At 45.5% G+C, this 18,837-nt stretch overlaps 1 protein-coding gene and 1 long non-coding RNA gene across 4 annotated transcripts in view; one reads left to right on the top strand and one right to left on the bottom strand.

The window, feature by feature from the left end:
• The first annotated feature begins 524 nt into the window (after positions 1 to 524).
• Positions 525 to 18,837, top strand: part of DOK4 (docking protein 4) — a 70,354-nt gene continuing 52,041 nt past the window's right edge. For 2 of the 3 annotated variants that reach the window (XM_087728585.1, XM_087728583.1), the window contains exon 1: positions 525 to 707. The gene's annotated coding sequence lies outside the window, so the exon portion shown is untranslated. Of the gene's footprint in view, positions 708 to 11,824; positions 11,961 to 18,837 lie in introns of those variants that run through there. The other variant, XM_087728584.1, reaches the window with a different exon arrangement.
• LOC148042747 (uncharacterized) overlaps positions 11,910 to 18,837 on the bottom strand; it is a 14,696-nt gene continuing 7,768 nt past the window's right edge. Inside the window, exons 2-3 of the long non-coding RNA XR_015698442.1 lie at positions 13,431 to 13,518; positions 11,910 to 12,047 (exon numbers count right to left, since the gene is read on the bottom strand). This is a non-coding gene — a long non-coding RNA (uncharacterized LOC148042747). The remainder of the gene's footprint in view (positions 12,048 to 13,430; positions 13,519 to 18,837) is intronic.

Genomic DNA, 18,837 nt, shown 5'->3' with positions numbered 1-18,837 from the left:
ATTCACCTGAGCAGACCAGGTGTCTCCCCCTCCGAGCCCCTGCTCGGGAGAGGTAGACTGCGCTGCCACTGGAGGCTCCCCTCCCGCCCGGGGTTGATGCCAAGGCAAAATCAACCCCTTTCCATTATCCTGTGCCTGTCTTTCAGCTGAAGGGTGGGGGAATTCCGGCTGCTGTTCCTCTTCCTCCTTCTCCTCTCCTCCCCCTCTTCTTCCTCTTCCTCCTCCTCGCCTTCCTCCTTTCCCCCCTCCTCCTCTTCTTCCTTCACCTCCTCTTCTTCCTCCCCCTTCTCTCCTCCCCCTCTTCTTCCTTCTCCTCCTCCTCTCGTCCCCCCTCTTCTTCCTCTTCCTCCTCCTCTCCTTCCTCCTTTCCCCCTCTCCTCCTCTTCCTCCTCCTTCTCTTATTCTTCCTCCTCCTCTCTCCATCCTCGCCCCCCCCCCCCTTAGCAAAGGCCGCCGCAGCCCCCGAGACGGGGCGAGGCCAGGCTGGCCCGCCCTCCGCTTGCAAGGGGCGGGTTCCGACGTGCCTGGGCTGGGGCAGCGAGCTAGCAAGGCGAGGAACAGCGAGCGCCGCCAGCGCTGGGTCACTCGGCGCCCGCCCTGGCGCCAAGCTCGGCTGGCTACAGCCCCGAAGCCAAGCGAGCCAAGCCAGGCGCCCGCTCCGGCCGCGCGGATCCTGAGCAGCCGGCGAGGCTCCCGGACGCAGGCAGGTAAGCCCGGGCGCTTGGCTGCCCTCCCTCCCTCCCCTTTCAGGAACCCCAGTCTTGCTCATGATGAAGCCAACCTAGAAGGGGAGCATGGCTGGCACGGCCAAATCGGGTCCCACCTCACTTGTGTCTCCCCAAGGCTGGGCGCCTGGGCAGGGGAGGCTCCTGCTGACTGCCGGCTGCCTGCGATTTGGCAGCTCGAATCTCAGCAGGCTCAAGGTTGACTCTGCCTTCCATCCTTCCGAGGGGGGTAAAATGAGGACCCAGATTGTTGAGGGCAAATAGGCTGACTCCGTAAACCGCTTAGATACGGTTGTAAAAGCACTATGAAGCTGTATATACGTCTAAGGGCTATTGCTATTGCTGTCTGTTTGTCTCTCACTCTCATCCATCCATCCAAGAGCCATGGTGGCACAGTAGTTAGAATGCAGTATTGCAGGCTGACTCTGCCCACTGCCAATAGTTCAAATCTCACCAGGCTGAACCTTCCATCCTTCTGAGGTGAGTAAGACCCAGATTATTGGGCTCAAGATGCTGACTCTGTAAACCGCTTAGAAAGGGCTGCAAAGCACTGTAAAGTAGTATACAAGTTTAACTATTAGTGTCCCTAGTATAAGTGATGTTCCAAAAACAATCTATCAATCTATCTATCTATCTATCTATCTATCTATCTATCTATCTATCTATCTATCTATCTATCTATCTATCTGTCTCTGTCTCTGTCTCTGTCTCTGTCTCTGTCTCTGTCTCTCTCTCTCTCTCTCTCTCTCTCTGTCTCTCTCTCTCTCTCTCTGTCTCTCTGTCTCTCTCTCTCTCTCTCTCTCTCACACACACACACACACACACACACACACACACAGAGTGAAGGTTTCAGGGATAGGCTGGTTCACACGACCTATTGAGCCTTCAGTAGCCTTGAAAGCCCATCATCGGAGGACAATTTCTCACAGAAGATTCCTCCCAGGTCACTGTAATTTTTCTCTGAGTTTTCCCCAGTGATTCCAGACAGCATTTGGAAACCTGGGAAAAAAAAAAAAAAAATCATCTCGGAATGGATTGATTCGCAGGACCTGCTGTCAATCATCTTACAGGGGAGATAGGCCTCATAAGGATTGAATAACTAATTAAATAAATAACGTTTTAATTCAAATCAAGTAAATTCTCCTGCAGGCAGAATGCAATCGTTCCTCTTTTATGCTCATCTATGTGTGTTATTTTGGGGCATGGGGGGGCGGGACATTAATGCCACATAAAGAATGAAAGATGGGACGTGGTGGCTCGGTGGCTAAGACGCTGAGCTTGTCGATCAGAACGGTCAGCAGTTGGGCAGTTCGAATCCCCAGCGCCGCATAACGGGGTGAGCCGCTGTTACTTGTCCCAGATTCTGCCAACCTAGCAGTTTGAAAAAAATGCAAGTAGAAAAATAGGAACCACATTTGGTGCGATGGTAACAGCGCTCCGTGCACCTTTGGCATTGAGTCATGCCGGCCACATGACCACGGAGACGTCTTCGGACAGCGCTGACTCTTCAGCTTTGAAACGGAGATGAGCACCGCTCCCTAGAGTTGGGAACGATTAGCACATCTGTGCGAGGGGAACCTTTCCCTTTCCCTTTAAAGAATGAAGTTACTGTGTATCTAACATGACATCCTTCTTTCCAGAGAAAAAGACATGGAATTTCTTGAGGCCACCTCTCATTCTTGAGGTGCTCCATCTTGTGCCCATACAGCTAGTCCTCAACTTAATGACCATAATTAAGGCCATTTCTTTTGCTAAGTGAAACATTAAAGTGAATTTGCTCCGCTTTATGACTTTTCTTGCCACAGAGAATTGCCGCAGTTGTTAACAACACAGTTGTTAAGTGAATCTGGATTCCCCCTTGACTTTGCTTGTCAGAAGGTCAAAAAGCTGACCACGTGACCTTGGGACTCTGCGACCGTCGTAACTATGAATCAGTTGCATATGAATTCTGATCACATGAGCATGGGGATGCTGCAGTGGTCATAATTTTGAATGGTTACTAAATGAATTGTTGTAAGTCGAGAACCAACTGTATATGTTAAAAGTTTCTTTTTGATCCTGTTTTTCCAAGTCTTCCTGAGCAGCCTGGAACTCCCAACCTTTTGCCAACTGTCGCCCACCAGGAGTGTCCTGCCTGCCACATCTGGGCTGGGCTGTGACTCTGTCCACCAGGGAGAATGAAGTGCTTTAGACAGTCAAAGCATCGCCCTGGGGGTGGGCTAGGATCAGCAGCATTGATGCAAAGGGGTTCAAGTTGATAAACCTTCAGTGATGAAGGATGCTGGTTGAGGGTGGAGGAGATGCCTGGAAAGGATCACAATCAGAGATCAGATACAGATTAACAGAGTTGGAAAGGACCTTGGAATGGAATAATAAAATACGGAATGGCATGCATGGAATAGAATATGAATATGGAATGGAATGGAATGGGATAGAATAGAATAGAATAGAATAGAAGAAAGAAGAATGGAATGGAATAGAATAACATAGCATGGAATAGAATAGAATAGAGAAAGGAGTGAAATGGAATGGAATAGAATAGAATAGAAGAAAGAAGAGTGGAATAGAATAGAATAGAATAGAGAAAGAAGAGTGTAGTGGAATGGAATAGAATAGAATAGAGAGGAGTGGAATGGAATAGAATAGAATAGAATAGAATCTGGAAGGTCCTTGGCGGTCTTCTAGTCCAGCCCCCGGCTCAAGCAGGAGACCCTATACCATTTCAGACAAGTGACTGTCCAGTTTCTTCTTAAAAACCTCCACTGATGGAGCACCCACTATTTCTGGTGGCCAGCTGTTCCACTGGTTAATTGTCCTCACTGTTAGGAAGTTTCTCCTGAATTCCAGGTTGCTTCTCTCTTTGATTTAGTTTCCATTCATTATTCCTTATCTGGCCTTCAGGTGCTTTGGAAAATAAGTTGACCCCTCCTCTTTCTAGAAGCCCCTCAAATATTTGAATACTGCTATCATGTTACCCCTAGTTGTTCTTTTCCCTAGACTAGCCAAACCCAAATCCTGCATTGTGGCAAGGAAGTTGTAAAACGGGGGTCATACTCATTTAACAACTGTCTTGCTTAGCAACAGAAATTTTGGACTCATAAGTCAAAGATCACCTGTATATTTAAGTTCTGAAATCTGCCTTCCTCTCAGAAGGAAGCAGAGCTGTAGTAAGTCAATGGCTGTGCGGCTGTAACCCATTATAGGAAAGTCCATAAAATACGCCCTGGTGCATAATAGAGCATTTACATCAAATAGTAAAGTTACATTGCTGATGAAGGGGAAAAAGAAATGGAGATGCAGGAAATTAGCCAGCAGTAGAGAGTAGCTTGTTTATGTGACTTATTTTCCGACTGAGAACTTGGGAGTTTTCCATCTTATAGTTTTGAAGGTCCATAATTGGAGGACAATTTCACCACTGAAGACTCATCCCAGATTACCATAATTTTTCTCTGGATTCAAAGGCCTGTTGTCAGAGAAGAAAGAATAGGAATAGGAATAGAACAGAACAGAGTTGTAAGGGACCTTGGAGGTCTTCCAGTCCAACCCCCTGCTCCCATTTCAGACAATTGGTTATACAATCTCTTCTTCTAAAAACTTCAAGAGTTGGAGAATTTAGAACTTCAGAAGGCAGCTTCTGTTCCAGTGGCTAATTGTCCTCCCTGTTAGGAAGTTTCTCATTAGTTCTAGGTTGCTTCTCTGCTTAGTTTCCAACCATTGTTTCTTGTTCTGCCCTCTGGTGCTTTGGAGAATAATTTGACCCCCATCTTCTTTGTGGCAGCCCCTCGAATACAGCTACCATATCACCCCTAATTCTTCAAGAGGACCAATTAAAAGTCATGTGTAAAGAGGAAATATTTTGAGAAGTATACAGTTAGTCCTCAATGTATGACCACAACTGGGTGCATCGTTTCTGTTGCTAGGTGAGACGAAGTGACGTTTGTCCTGTTTTATGACCTTTCTTGCTGCAGATGTTAAGTGAAACACTGTGTTTGTGCAGTTAGTAATGTGGTTGCTAGGTGGTTGCGAGGATCTCCTAAGGGGATCACGTGATCCCTGCAATCGTCATAAATATGAACCAGTTGCCAAGCATCCAAATTTCGAACATGTGACCCTTGGGAATGCTGCAACAATTGTAAGAGTGAAAAATGATCCTAGTCATTTTTTTTCAGTTCTGTTGTTAAGATTGAACGATCACTAAACAAGTGATTGTAAGTCTGCTCGTATTCTCACCTCATTTTATGGGGTCTTGGTCCCTAGAGAACTGATTCCCTGGAGGTCTTTGAGAATGAATTCTTCTGATTAAAGAAAAAGACATGTGCTTTTGTTTCCACATGGAAACCGCTTCTGAACTTCTTGCTTGATGTGGGAAAGAATGAAACTTTGACTTTGGGTTTTACAGAGCAGATTGATAGATCTTTGTAGAAATGACTTGTTCACATTATTATGGGAAAACAAAAAGCTGTGATTCTGCGGTGGGTTTCACATTTTGTTACCACTGATTCACTCCGCGCGAGCCCACTCACTTCGCCCCCTCCACGCATGGGCCTGGCCTTCCGTGCATGCACTTTCCTTGCGCATGTGCCTTCCGCGCATGCGCCTGGCCTCAGAAACGTGCTTAAATAGGATGGCATAGAGCTGGGGTGGATAGGCAGGCCCACCCACGATTTCTGCTAACAGTTCAGGTGAACTGGTCCAAACCGGCTGAATGCCACATCTTCTGTGATTTGATGCCAATGCCTTATGCAACAGAGAGCATCAGAAGTCAATGCTTCTTTTTCTTTTCTTTCCCCTACCTTTCCTCTCTTCTCTTTCCCCTCCCTCTTCACTACTCTTTATTTACTTTTGCATTTTATAATACTTAATAACTTAATTGAAAATGTTGCTTTTTTAAAGAATGAAATAGCTGTTCAGAGGAGTCAAGTAATACAAATTGGGACACCAGCATCCCAAGGAGGGTTAGCTAGGAAGACATTTCTGCCTCCTGTTTTGTCCAGCAGATTTGGGATATTGTTGCAAATTTCTTTGCTGTTGCACCCAGCAATGATGACCCACAGGAGCTTAATACTTGACCTCCCTCTCTGTCTTCAGTACTGGTAGTCCTCGACTTATGACCACAATTCAGCCCAAAATGCTGTCAAGCGAGAGATTGGTTAAGTGAGTTTTGCCCCATTTTATGACCTTTCTTGCTTCCATTGTTAATGGAATCACTGCCAGTGGATAAGTTAACAACATGATTGTTAAGTGAATTTGGCTTCCCCATTGTGTGTGCTTCTCAGAAGGTCGCAAAAGGGGATCACGTCACCTTGGGACACGGCGACTGTCATAAATATGAACCAGTTGCCAAGCATCTGAATTTTGATCACATTGGGATGCTGCAAAGGTCGTAACTGTGAAAAATGGTTGTAAGTCACTTTTTTAAGTGCCATTGTAACTTTGAATGGTCGCTAAATGAACTGTTGTAAGTCGAGAACTACCTGTACAGCAAATCACGTCCGAGGCTGTGCCCTACAGCAATAGAGGGTCAGCAGCAGTAGTGGGTTTCAGCCGGTATGGCCCGGTATGGTAGCAGCCGGGAGCAGCGGCCACCGTACCGATACGGTGGCTCATCTGGCCCACCCGCCCGCCCACGTTCCATACCTGTTTTTAAAGCAACCATCCAATTGCGCACGTGCGCATAGCATGCGGCACCTGCGCAACCTCTCACAAGCAGCTGGTTGTTGCGGGGGCAGTGGAATGCGCATGCCTGTGCAGCACACATGCACGACCAGGGTTCCCGGCCCTGTGCACAGTGTACCGGTAGCGACGGGAAGGGGGGACCCACCACTGGTCATCAGAGCTGAGTTGTATCTCAAAAATAATGTTTGGGGAGTCTGAGGTTTAGGTGAGCTGTCATCTCTTGGCATGAGTTCTCCCAGATTTGCATTGGGATTTGTGCAACGGGATGTATTATTGCAAAGGACTTGGAGTTTGCTGTGAGCAGCAGCGGAAGTGGCCCAGTTTGCCTGTGGCAGCAAATTATTCAGGATGGTAAAATCAAAACAGAGTTGCGGAGAGCCTGAGAGTGATTTCTGCAAGCGAGGGAGATGGGCTTTGAAATGACAAATGTAGGTCAAGCGAGCATCGGAGGAAGCAATCAAGCAATCACCAGCTACATGAGTGGTGCCTGAGCTGGCAGTTCCTGACTTGAGCTTCACACATTCGACAATGAATAACACGATGGCAAGGAACTGAACACATTCGACAACTCGGGTGGAGGGAAAGGATCTGCCACGTTGCTCGGGAGCTATGGGGGGAGGGGGAAAGAACATTCTCTGCTAGGAAAACCAATAAAAAGGCTAAAAAATTAAACTCTTAAGTGAGAGAGAGAGATGGGGGGGAGTTTTGATGTGTTGGGACCTTGGAAAACTCTACTTAATTTTAAAAACCATGTCAGCCACCAAATAGATAAGGCCAGGGGTTCCCAATCCTGAGGCCGGGGCCCATAACCAGGCTGCGGCGCATTCAGAACCAGGGCATGGAAACGGTGGGAACGTGGAACCACCCCATCTCTTCCCCCCACCCCCCGAAGCCAGACCGGAAACCCCAAAAAGTTGGGGACCACTGGATAAGGGGACTACAACAGCTATGCTACAAACGAGGCAGACAGATTCTCCTTTGGAAATCAGGGTGAAGAAAGTAGAGAGGATTTTATTTAAGAAAAGGAAATGTGCGAAAAGCTTTTTTGACGTCTCTTACAGTATTGAAACGTACGCGTGTGTTTGTGTGTGTGTGTGTGTGTGTGTTCCAGCATAACTCTGGAACGCCTCAAACAATTTCAACCAAACATGGTAGAAAGATGACTTACACTCTGGAAACAAATACTGTGGGAGTAAGACACCCCTAACACCCCTCGGGGTGTGTATTCTGTTAAGATACAGCCTGCTGTGCCTTAAAATGGCTTCTACTGTACAGCGCAGTGGAGTTGCCATGGTAACGGCTCCACAGTACTCCACAAGGGGGCTCCATCTGAGAAGGGGGAAAATCCAACATTAGAAATTACATTTAGTACGGACATTTCCCCGCTATAAATAAATATCCAGGTAACACTGGGTTATCGGCTAGTTATCGGTTATCGGCTAAGAAGATTCAAGGCAAGGGAGATCTCAAGATGGTAGGAATTCTCGTGATCCTGGATGTCTTGCCAACTACAATCTAGGCCAGCATTTCTCAACCTTGACAACTAGAGATGCGTGGACTTCAACTCCCAAAATCCCGCATGGGATGTTTCCTGGATCCATTTTCCCCCTTTTCTGAAGATCCACTGTTTTCCAGTCCTCTGGTAGTTCCCCAGTGCTCCAAGATCTTGGAAAGATATGGTTTAATGGTTCTGAGATCATGTCTGCCAACAACTTTCAGAACTCCGGGATGCAATCCGTCAGGACCAGGTGATTTGAACTGATTCAAGGCAGACAGGTGTTCTCTTACCATTTTCTTGCTTATTTTAACTTGTATTCCTAGTCTGCCTTTTGCAGTTCGGTATCTTTTCCTACGGGAATCGATTTCAGGTTGCCAAGGGCTGAGGATCCAGAGATGCTAGTTATCTAGGCAGCCTTGGCTGAGCTTGAGAAAGCGAAGCAAGATCCCACCTGGGTTATGCTTGGAGGGGAAACCACCAGAATATCCCCAGGCTGGAGGCTGGATTGGAAAACATCCCAGAATGGATTGACAGTCTATTCCTTTTCCATGTTATTGTCCAGGAAACATCAGGTATGTGCCTGGAGAGTGTCCCAACAAGTGGACTGCACTTACAGGAGACTACATCTGCATTTGATTTGATTTTACTTTATTTTGTATTTATCATTTATTTATTTATTTAACTTTTTCTCTGCCCACCCCTCTGCCACCTGTTTCAATCTCTCTCTATCAGTCACTTATCTATCTACAGTATCTATCCATCATCCATCCATCCATATCAACCTACCTACCTATTATATGACAGGGACACGGTGGCTCGGTGGCTAAGACGCTGAGCTTGTTGATCAGAATGGCTGGCAGTTCAGCGGTTCGAATCCCTAGCGCCGCGTACCAAAGTGAGCTCCTGTTACTTGTCCCAGCTTCTGCCAACCTAGCAGTTCAAAAGCAGGTAAAAATGCAAGAAAATAGGGACCACCTTTGGTGGGAAGGTAACAGCGTTCCATGCGCCTTCGGCATTCAATCATCCGGTCACATGACCACGGAGACGTCTTCAGACAGCGCTGGGTCTTTGACTTTGGAACGGAACTGGGCACTGGCCCCTAGAGTCAGGAATGATTAGCACATATGTGTGAGGGGAACCTTTTTCTATTATATATCTGTCTGTCTGTCTATCTACTGTATCTCTATCCATCCATCCATCCCCTGTCTATCTATCTACCTACCTACCTACCTATCATCTATCTATCTATCTATCTATCTATCTATCTATCTATCTATCTATCTATCTATCTATCATCTGTCTGTCTGTCTGTCTATCTATCTATCAATCTATCTATCATCTATCTACTGTATCTATCTACTCCATCCATCCATGCCCTTCTCTATCTACTGTATATCTATCTATCTATCTATCTATCTATCTATCTATCTATCATCTATCTATCTATCTATCTATTCCATCCATCCATCCCCTTCTCTATCTACTGTATATCTATCCATCCATCCATCCATCCACCCATTTATATCTATCTATCAATCTATCTATCATCTATCTACTGTATCTATCTACTCCATCCATCCATGCCCTTCTCTATCTACTGTATATCTATCTATCTATCTATCCATCCATCTATCATCTATCTATCTATCTATCATCTATCTATCTATCTATCTATCTATCTATCTATCTATCTATCTATCTATTCCATCCATCCATCCCCTTCTCTATCTACTGTATATCTATCCATCCATCCATCCATCCACCCATTTATATCTATCTATCTATCTATCTATCTATCTATCTATCTATCTATCATCTATCATCTATCATCTATCATCTATCTACTGTATCTATCTATCCCATCCATCCATCCCCTTCTCTATCTACTGTATATCCATCCAGCCAGCCATTCATCCATCTATCATCTATCTAATCTATCATATAATATAGCCACCCACCTCACAAGCAAGTGACTCTGGTCATACCTGAACTGCTTTCCTATTCTCTTAATGGTGCATTACTGGTGCCCAGGTCTCAGCCAGCCTTTGCCAAGTTGGTGTCTCTTCTTGTCTGTGCCACCTGGGAATTCCAGTATGCAACTTATATGCCAGACTCTGGAAACAGCATCACGTTGGTGAGGGCTGCCTAGAGCTGAACTGGCTATAACCACTGGGAATCCTAGCCAGAAGGTAAATTTTGGCTTAGCACTGGTTTTCCAACATGTTGAGACCCTGTCTTTGTTCTGAAGAGCTCCATTTCTTGGAGGTGGAAGGTGGCATATGATTTGCCCTTCCTTGTGTATCAGTTTGGAGGATACAGAACAAGGCTGGAAAGGGTCTGTTTGCCCTACACGCACATCAGACCGTTTGGCAACAAACACACACCCCTCCTGTGTCTCAGAAACTGGTCCTCCCTCCCCCCCATCTCTCTCTCTCTCCGAAATAGCTCCCAAATGGTGATGCGTCTGGTGCCAGCCGTGTTTGTACAGCAAAGACTTAATTACCATGGAGTGGCTCCGTAAAGCTAACTTTTCAGCGCCGGTTGTGATAGTAACTCTGGAGTTAGAGCCAGCAGTGACAGACTGTGGCTGAAATAGAAAAATTGCTGAGCGAGGATTGTGCAAAATTAACAGGGCAAGAGAAGCAGTGGTGAAGAATCAATTTCCTTGCATTTTAAATTGATAAGATTTTGCTGCTGGGAAAACGCCTGTCTAGAGCAGTTGTTTTGGAGTCTAAATGTATTATGAGTATCAAAAAATGGCAGGAGGGGTTTTGGTTGTTTTCCAAATTAAATCTCTTACATTGGCGTGGGCGCGCGTTTCATTTTCAGCTGGGACTCTGGATTGTTGAGAAATTGCCTTTTCAATTGGTCCTTGGAAGCTGCCACTATATTTTATTTATTTATTTCGTCAAGCATGTATTAGATAACATACATAAGTATAAACATGATTATGAATACATGAAATGAATACGAATACAAGGGAACATAAGGACAGGGATGGTAGGAACGTGGGTGCGCTTATGCACGCCCCTTTACAGACCTCTTAGGAATGGGGTGAAGTCAAAAGTAGCCAGTCTAAGGTTAAAGTTTTATGGGTTTGGGGAAGAAATCACAGAGTCAGGTAGAGCATTCCAGGCGTTGACCACTCTGTGGCTGAAGTCGTATTTTCTGCAATTGAGTTTTTATCTATTGTGTGCTCATGTGTTCTTGTGGTTGAAGCTGAAGTAATCATTATTATTATTATTTTATTTTTATTTATTATTATTATTTATTATGTGGTTAATTTTTGGTGAGATTCACAGCCTTTGGGGCTGGTTGGTAGCTCAACAGCTCGAATCCTATCCAAGAATCTAGGAACTGTTAAGGTAACGTCGGAGGATATAAGCTGTTCCAAGTAGGGTGGTTTTTTGTAGAATCAGAATGTTCAAGTCAAGTAAATTTAGAAATTCCAAATAGCGAGGTAGCCCTTTGGGTATTGCTCCAAGGGCTCCAATTACAATCAGGACAACACATGATTTCTTTTTCCACAATCGCTCAACTTTGTGATTTTTTCTTGCTGCTTATTTAGTATTATTATTATTACGATGCTATTTATTCATTTATTATCTATCTATCTATCTATCTATCTATCTATCTATCTATTTATTATTATTGTTGTTTTGTTGTTGTTGTTGTTGTTGTTGTTATTATTATTATTATTATTATTATTATTATTATGAAATAGTCATAGCCCTCATGACAGGAGATGGAAGAATTTTCTCTGTGATTTTTATCTGCTTCCTTCTTCCTTCTTGGACTTTAATTTGAATGCAAGGGCAGAGGGAGGGAGTGTCGAATATAAAGGAGCAGGAAATAGTTTTTTTCAAGATAAGCTGCTGATTTGAGGAGCGCTGGCAAGATTCATTTACGATATTAGTGTATAAAACACAACGGCCAGGAACCAAAAAGACCAAACCGTGAAGAATTTGGATATAAAGTGGCCTTCATTTTTAAAACCACCGATGAAGAGGAAGCTGTTTATGCGCTGATAGAAAGCAGGACGCTAGTGACTATTATTCATGGTAATCGTTTGATTTGCCTCCTGCTTTTTTGTTCATTCAATCCATCTTGCATTCTCTCATTATTTCCTTAAACAATTTCTCTGTGACCTGTTTGTAGGAGGAGAGACTAGATTAGACTGGGATGGCAAAAAAATCAGGATATTGGGGCATCTTTTCCAGCTATTGTAATAGGGGTTTTTTTTTCTTAAAAGGCAGAACTTCTGTCTTGCAATAACATTTATTAGTCGGAAAAGGTGGCTGTGGACTTTTATACCACTCTCCAGTAGAAAATAAAAATTAAAGATGTAAAATAACAGAACATAGGTCAGGTACTAAAGCAATGGAAATCTTTTCAGCAGGCACCTCAATAAGGATTCTGGCAGTAGTGGGATTCCAAATATTTTACTACCAGTTCTGTGGTGGTGGCATGGCGTGGCTTGGTGGGTGTGGCTTGGTGGGCGTGGCAGGGGAAGGATACTGCAAAATCTCCATTCCCTCCCGATCATCTGGGACTCGGGAGGCAGAGAATAGATGGGGGCGGGGCCAGCCAGAGGTGGTATTTGCCAGTTCTCCGAACTACTCAAAATTTCCCCTACCGGTTCTCCAGAACTGGTCAGAACCAGCTGAATCCCACCTCTGATTCTGGGCTGTCCTAACTTTATTCTCAAGAATGAACCCCAAAATCTTTGGATTGGTGCCACGTGAATGGGTGCTGAACTCCTGGGTCTCCAACCACAGATTTCAAGGATCCAGCAATTCTTAATGGGATTAGAGATAGTCCTTGACTCCTGACAGGCAAAGTCAATGGGGAAAACAGATTCACTTTGCAACCATGTTACTAGCTTAACAACTGCAGTGATTCCTTTAACAACTGCGGCAAGTAAGGGGGCCAAATTCACTTAACAGCTGTCTTGCTTAGCAACAGAAATTGTGGGTTCAATTGTGGTTGTAAATTGAGGACTGCCTGTATGTATAGTTTGTAGGTATGTGCATGTACTTATGTGCATGCACGCATATTGCTTTGATTGCCTTTCTGTTGTTCAGCCCGGTGACCAATTGCTTGGGGGCAGAGGTCTTTTGACGATAATGTCATGACGCACCCTGAGCAGCATTGCTGATGCGTTTTGCAAGAGTGGTAAATTTTGTGCATAAACAGAGTGCGTTGCAGGAATTGTAGCATAAAGGCTTGCCATGGCAAAATCTTTTTTTGACCATGAACGGACATGAGAGGCTTTCTTTGGCTGGGAAGATCCTCCTCCTAACTTGCCCACCTTCCAGATTTCGGCTTGCTCAGGGTCCAATCTTGGTTTATTGGCCCTGCCTAGCCCCACCTGGCAACAGCGCAGAATCTTTTCCGTCGGAGACACCAAAACCTGCGAGTGTTCTCTTTGCATAATTTATGTAGCTGGGAAATAATTTCCAATCTCCAGAGGCTTCGGCTTCAAACAAAAACAAGGAAAACAAAAACAAGAAAACCAGAATTCTGCTCACATGTCAAGTCTCAAATGGGGAAGTTTCTTGGTCCGCCTTAGTTGATGTGTTTGTCGGTTGGGTGTGTTTGGGTCTGTTTACAGATAGGCTGAAACAAACACACAAGAAGGAAAAGATTTCCGCCCAAGGGCACAGAATAAATTCCTTTCCATTTGGGGCGATGGGAGGGCTGGCTGAGGGGAGCCCCCCCATTGCCCTCCACCCTGGAGCTGTCTCCCCCTTCCCACCCGGAGAAATGCTGATAAGATTTGGCTGTTGCCTTGCAAGGAGGCATGCCTGCCCCACTGATAAGGGCTTAGCTGGATGGGGATCCAGAGAGAGCTATTTTTCCCTGAAACGCCAAGCAAGGGGCACCAGATAAGATCAGAGAGGGAGCCACAAGGGGGAATGTTTATGCTTCTCCCTGCCCCCCCCCTCCCGGGGGCCGGTGGTGGGGCACAGATAAGATAGCCTCATCTGTCTTTGCTTGGCCTGGCAGGGTTATTTCTTAACCCGGTGGGGCACTTTTGAAAGAGCTTGTCCTGCAAACATTGTAAGAATGTGAAAGCATACAAACACACACGGCTGCTTTTAAGCTGCAGGTGAAAAGGGGCTTCCTGCTTCTAACAACACGCCACCGTGTCTGGTTGTTGTTGTTTTTTTCTTTTTCCTCTTCCTTTTTTTATAAGCCGTTCATCGATTTGCAGCCAGTTGCTTGGGCTGAAGGTTTTTTTTAAAAAAAAATTGTGCGGGCTGGCAAAACTTTAATGAGTTAGACCGTAAAGCTGCACTGGATTATGGATGTTTTAATTTTTGCAGGCCGGCGAAATTTAATGAGCTAGGCAGGAAAGCCACATTCAAAGAGGAGCCGTGAGAAAACGGCAAAATAATATCTGGAGCGATGGTGGAGGGTTGGAAAAGAGAAACCAACATAAGCTTGCGAAGAACCAGACCGGCGGGGGAAAACTTGGGACTGTGGTTTTCCTGGATCGGTTGGAAAATATTTTTTGGGAGCCCTTTAAATTTTTGGTCCCTGTTATGGTTTCCCTGCAGAGTTTGCTGGATAGAAACAGCCAAGGTTCGACCGTACAAAGCGAAGGGTTTAAACTTCACCCAAACCACGATCGGCAAACCTGAAATCATCTGTATCCATTTGGGGTTGGATTATGGAGATGCCCTAGGTATGGTTTCTTGCCACTTGGAGACAGGAAGCACAATATGTAAAAGTAAGCAAATCCATCCCCTGGCATCAAACTCAAGGAGAAAAAAAAATAAGAGAATGCAGCTTCTGGCATGATCTGCCATTCACGGTGGCCCCAGCCACAGAATTTGAAGTCCAGCCTATCAGCCTTTAGAAAGTTCCTGAACCATTTATGTCAAAGTTTCTGAAAAGCAGGACACCTTAAAACAGAAGTATTAAACTTGGCAACTTTAAGACTTGTAAATTTCAACGCCCAGAATTCTTCAGCCAGCATAGACTTTAAGACTCGTGGACTTCAACTCCCAGAATTCCCCAGCCAGCATAGACTTTAAGACTTGTGGACTTCAACTCCCAGAATTCCCCAGCCAGCATAGACTTTAAGACTTGTGGACTTCAACTCCCAGAATTCCCCAGCCAGCATAGACTTTAAGACTTGTGGACTTCAACTCCCAGAATTCCCCAGCCAGCTGGGGAATTCTGGGTTGAAGTCCACAAGTCTTAAAGTCGCCAACTTTGGAGACCCCTGATTTAGAATCTGCATTCCTTTGTTCCTATGCTGGCTGGAGAATTCTGGGCGTTGAAGTCCACAAGTCTAAAAGTTGCCAAGTTTGGGGACCCCCTGCCCTAAAACATTCTCCTTTTCACTGTGATAAGGATGCCTTATGTGCTAAAGCTAACAGAGATTTGTGTCTTTAATGGGAGATTCGAAAGGGAGACCGAGAAATCTTTTCTTGATGCGTTATCGCAATTCTCACCGTCAAAAATTCAATAGGAAAAGGTGGGGGGGAAAAGCCCTTGCAATTTCGCCAAGATGTCTTCTGCAGTAGACAGCGCTAATAAATCTAAATCACCCCGAGATCGTAAGTCATTCACCCTTGGACTGTGCTATAAATTCTTCTTTAATTTAGTGCAAATCACCTCCAGGTTTTCAAAAAAAAAAATGATAATTATCCATTTGCAAGAGGCAGGGATGCGCAGTCCAAAAAGTGTGCAAGGGAAGTTCTGCTTGGCTTCATTTGCTTCAACACGTGTGCTATCCCTGATTTTTTTTTACTTCATCCTTGCACGCGCACACAAAACACACACACACACACCATTCCTTTTCTTTCATTAAGCATTTTTTCCCCAAAGAATAAAAACCCTAAAACATGAAATGCAATGATAGACTACACATCAGGCCTAAAGCGGCTTGAGTTACAGGGTTGTCCTCGACGTACGACCACAATTTGAAACAGTCACTAAATGAAGTGTTGTATGTTGAGGACTACCTGTAATAAGAAGCCTCTACTTTCCCCTGGAATAGACACCGTAGCCCACCGCAGACGCCTGTCCTGCTGGCCAGTCAAATTGGGAGAAAGCCAAGTTTAATGTCTAGTTTAATGAAAAGAAGGACCAGGAGAGACATGATAGCAATGTTCTAATATCTCAGGGGCTGCCACAAAGAAGAGGGAGTCAAGCTATTCTCCAAAGCACCTGAGGGTAGAACAAGAAGCAATGGGTGGAAACTAATCAAGGAGAGAAGCAACTTAGAAGTGAGGAAAAACTTTCTGACAGTTGGCACAATGAATCAGTGGAACAACTTGCCTCCAGAAGTCGTGGGAGCTTCACCACTGGAAGTCTTTAAGAAGATGTTGGTTAGCCATTTGTCTGAAATGGTATAGGTTTCCTGCCTAGGCAGGGGGTTGGACTAGAAGACCTCCAAGGTCCCTTCCAACTCTGCTATTGTATTGTAAAGCGGTTTTTCAGGGACCAGTCCTTGGTCCTTTGGGAAAGCAAATCACAAATCTCGGGACAGGACAAAGCATTCTGGATAGCTCCAGAAGTTTTGTCTGGAATGGGATAGGGCAGTGATGGCAAACCTTTTTGGCACCGAGTGCCCAAACTGGAATGTGCATGCATGTGCATTTGTGCACACGCCGAAGCACCAAAAACTCAAAGACCAGCTAGCTGGTGTGCATGTCTGTTTTTTGGCTGGTTCTTTGGCTATTTTTTAAGCCATTTTCAGGCCATTTTGTGGACTGTTTTGAGACCAAAAGTGGCCTGAAAATGGCCCAAAAAACAGTCTGAAAATGCCCCCCAAAAACGGCCGTTTTCAGGCTGTTTTCTGGCGCTTCTACACCTGCAAAGACCAACTGGCCATGTCGGAAACCAGAAGAGCAGCTGGCAACGGCACATGTGCCCACAGAGAAGGCTCTGAGTGCCACCTCTGCAGTGGTGGGTTTCAAACTTTTTTAGAATCTCTTCTGTAGGTCTGGCCTGCTTTGTGGGAGTGGCTTGGTAGTCATATAACTGGGTGGGAGTGGCTTGGTAGTCACATGACTCGGTGGGTGTGGCCAACTTGTAAAATGTGGTGAAACTCACTTAACAACGCTCTTGCTTAGCAACCAAAATGTTGGCTCAGAAACTCTGGCATTTGAAGCATGCGAATCTTAAAGCTGTCAAGTTACAAGACCCTTGCACCCCTAACCCTTTAGAAAAAAAAACCCAAGGGTGTTCAAACTTGACAGCTTTAAGACTTGTGGACTTCACCTCCCAGAATTCCTCCTCCAGTCATGTTGGCTCAGGAACTCTGGCACTGAAGTGTGTAAGTCTTAAAGCTGTCAAGTTGCAAGACCCTTGCACCTCTAACCCTTTAGAAAAAAAACCCCAGGGGTGTTCAAACTTTATAGCTTTAAGACTTCTGGACTTCAACTCCCAGAATTCCTCCTCTCGCTCTTCATCTTGATGATGTGCGGATGGGCAGGAGGGGGGAGGGAGCTGGAACCGGTTCTAAACGGCATGGTAGATTTGTGGAACCTTTTCTATAGAAGAGGTTAGAACTGGCAGGAACCCACCCCTACACCTCTGGCATGCTAGGTTCGCCATCAGGGTGTTGAGTGAATCACTGTAGTTGGTAAGTTAGTAACCTAGTTGTTAAGTGAATCTGGCTCCCCCATTGATTTTGGTTTTCAGAAGGTTGCAAAGGAGGATCATGTGACTCCCAGGACATTGCAAGCGTCATAAATATGAGACAGTTGCCAAGCATCTGAATTTTGATCACATGACCCTGGGGATGCTGCAAAGGTGGTAACTGTGGAAAATGGTCCTGTCATTTTTTTCACTGCCGTAGTAACCTTGAATTGTCACTAAGCGAACTGTAGTAAGTCGAGGACTACCTGTAGAAATAAGTGAAACAAATGAATAAAAGTAACAGCTGGGGAAGGGACGGTTAATCTGCCTGCTGTACATCAAACCACGGCAACCACAAGGCAGCCCTCAAGAAAAGGGACGCCGGAGGAGTGAAATTGTGCAAAGCACAAACATCCTCTTGCACGTCTCGGTTCATTTCACCAAGGCTTGTGCAAGGTGTGGTTCTGAGGGATTTGAGCAATATAGCACTAGCCGTTAGACTCATATACCGCTTCATAGTGTTTGATGGCCCTCTTTAAGCGGTTTAGGGAGTCAGCCTCTTGCCCCCACCAAGAATCTGGGTCCTCTCTTCTTCCTCCTCCTTCCCCCCTCCTCCTTTCTCCTCTTCCTCCTCCTGGTCCTCCTCCTTCCCCAACTTCTTCTCCTTCTCTCTTCTGCTTCTCCTCCTCCTTCCTCCTCTTCCTCCTTCTCTTTGTCCTCCTCCTTCCCCATCTTCTTCTCCTTTTCTCTTCTCCTTCTCCTCCTCCTCCTCCTTCCTCCTCTTCCTCCTCCTCCTCCTCCCCCTCCTTCTCCTTCCGCCATCTTCTTCTCCCTTCTCCTTTCCCTTCTCCTCCTCCTCCCCCCTTTCTCCTCTTCCTCCTCCTTTCTCCTCTTCCTCCTCCTTCCCCATCTTCTTCTCCTTCTTCCTTCTGCTTCTCCCTTTTCCTTCTCTTCCTCCTCCTTTCTCCTCTTCCTCTTCCTCCTCCTTCCCCCATCTTCTTCTTCTCCCTTCTCCTTTCCCTTCTCCTCCTCCTCCTTTCTCCTCTTCCTCCTCCTGGTCCTCCTCCTCCTCCTTCCCCATCTTCTTCTCCTTCTCCTTTCTCCTTCCCCTCCTCCTCCTTCTGCCATCTTCTCCTTCTCCCTTATGCTTCCCCTTCTCCTCTTCCTCTTCCTTCCTCCATCTTCTTCTCCTTCTCCTCTTCCTCCTTTCTCCTCTTCCTCCTTTTCCTTGTCCTCCTCCTCTTCCTTGCCCATCATCTTCTCCTTCTCTCTTCTCCTTCTCTCTTCTCCTTCCCCTCCTCCTCCTTCCACCATCTTCTCCCTTCTCCTTCCCCTTCT

The sequence above is a fragment of the Thamnophis sirtalis genome, unplaced genomic scaffold, assembly GCF_051295495.1.
Source record: "Thamnophis sirtalis isolate CommonGarterSnake01/CBP01778 unplaced genomic scaffold, rThaSir2_p1.2 scaffold_14, whole genome shotgun sequence".
Classification (NCBI taxonomy): Eukaryota; Metazoa; Chordata; class Lepidosauria; order Squamata; family Natricidae; genus Thamnophis; species Thamnophis sirtalis.
This window is presented reverse-complemented; position numbering and strand designations above follow the sequence as displayed.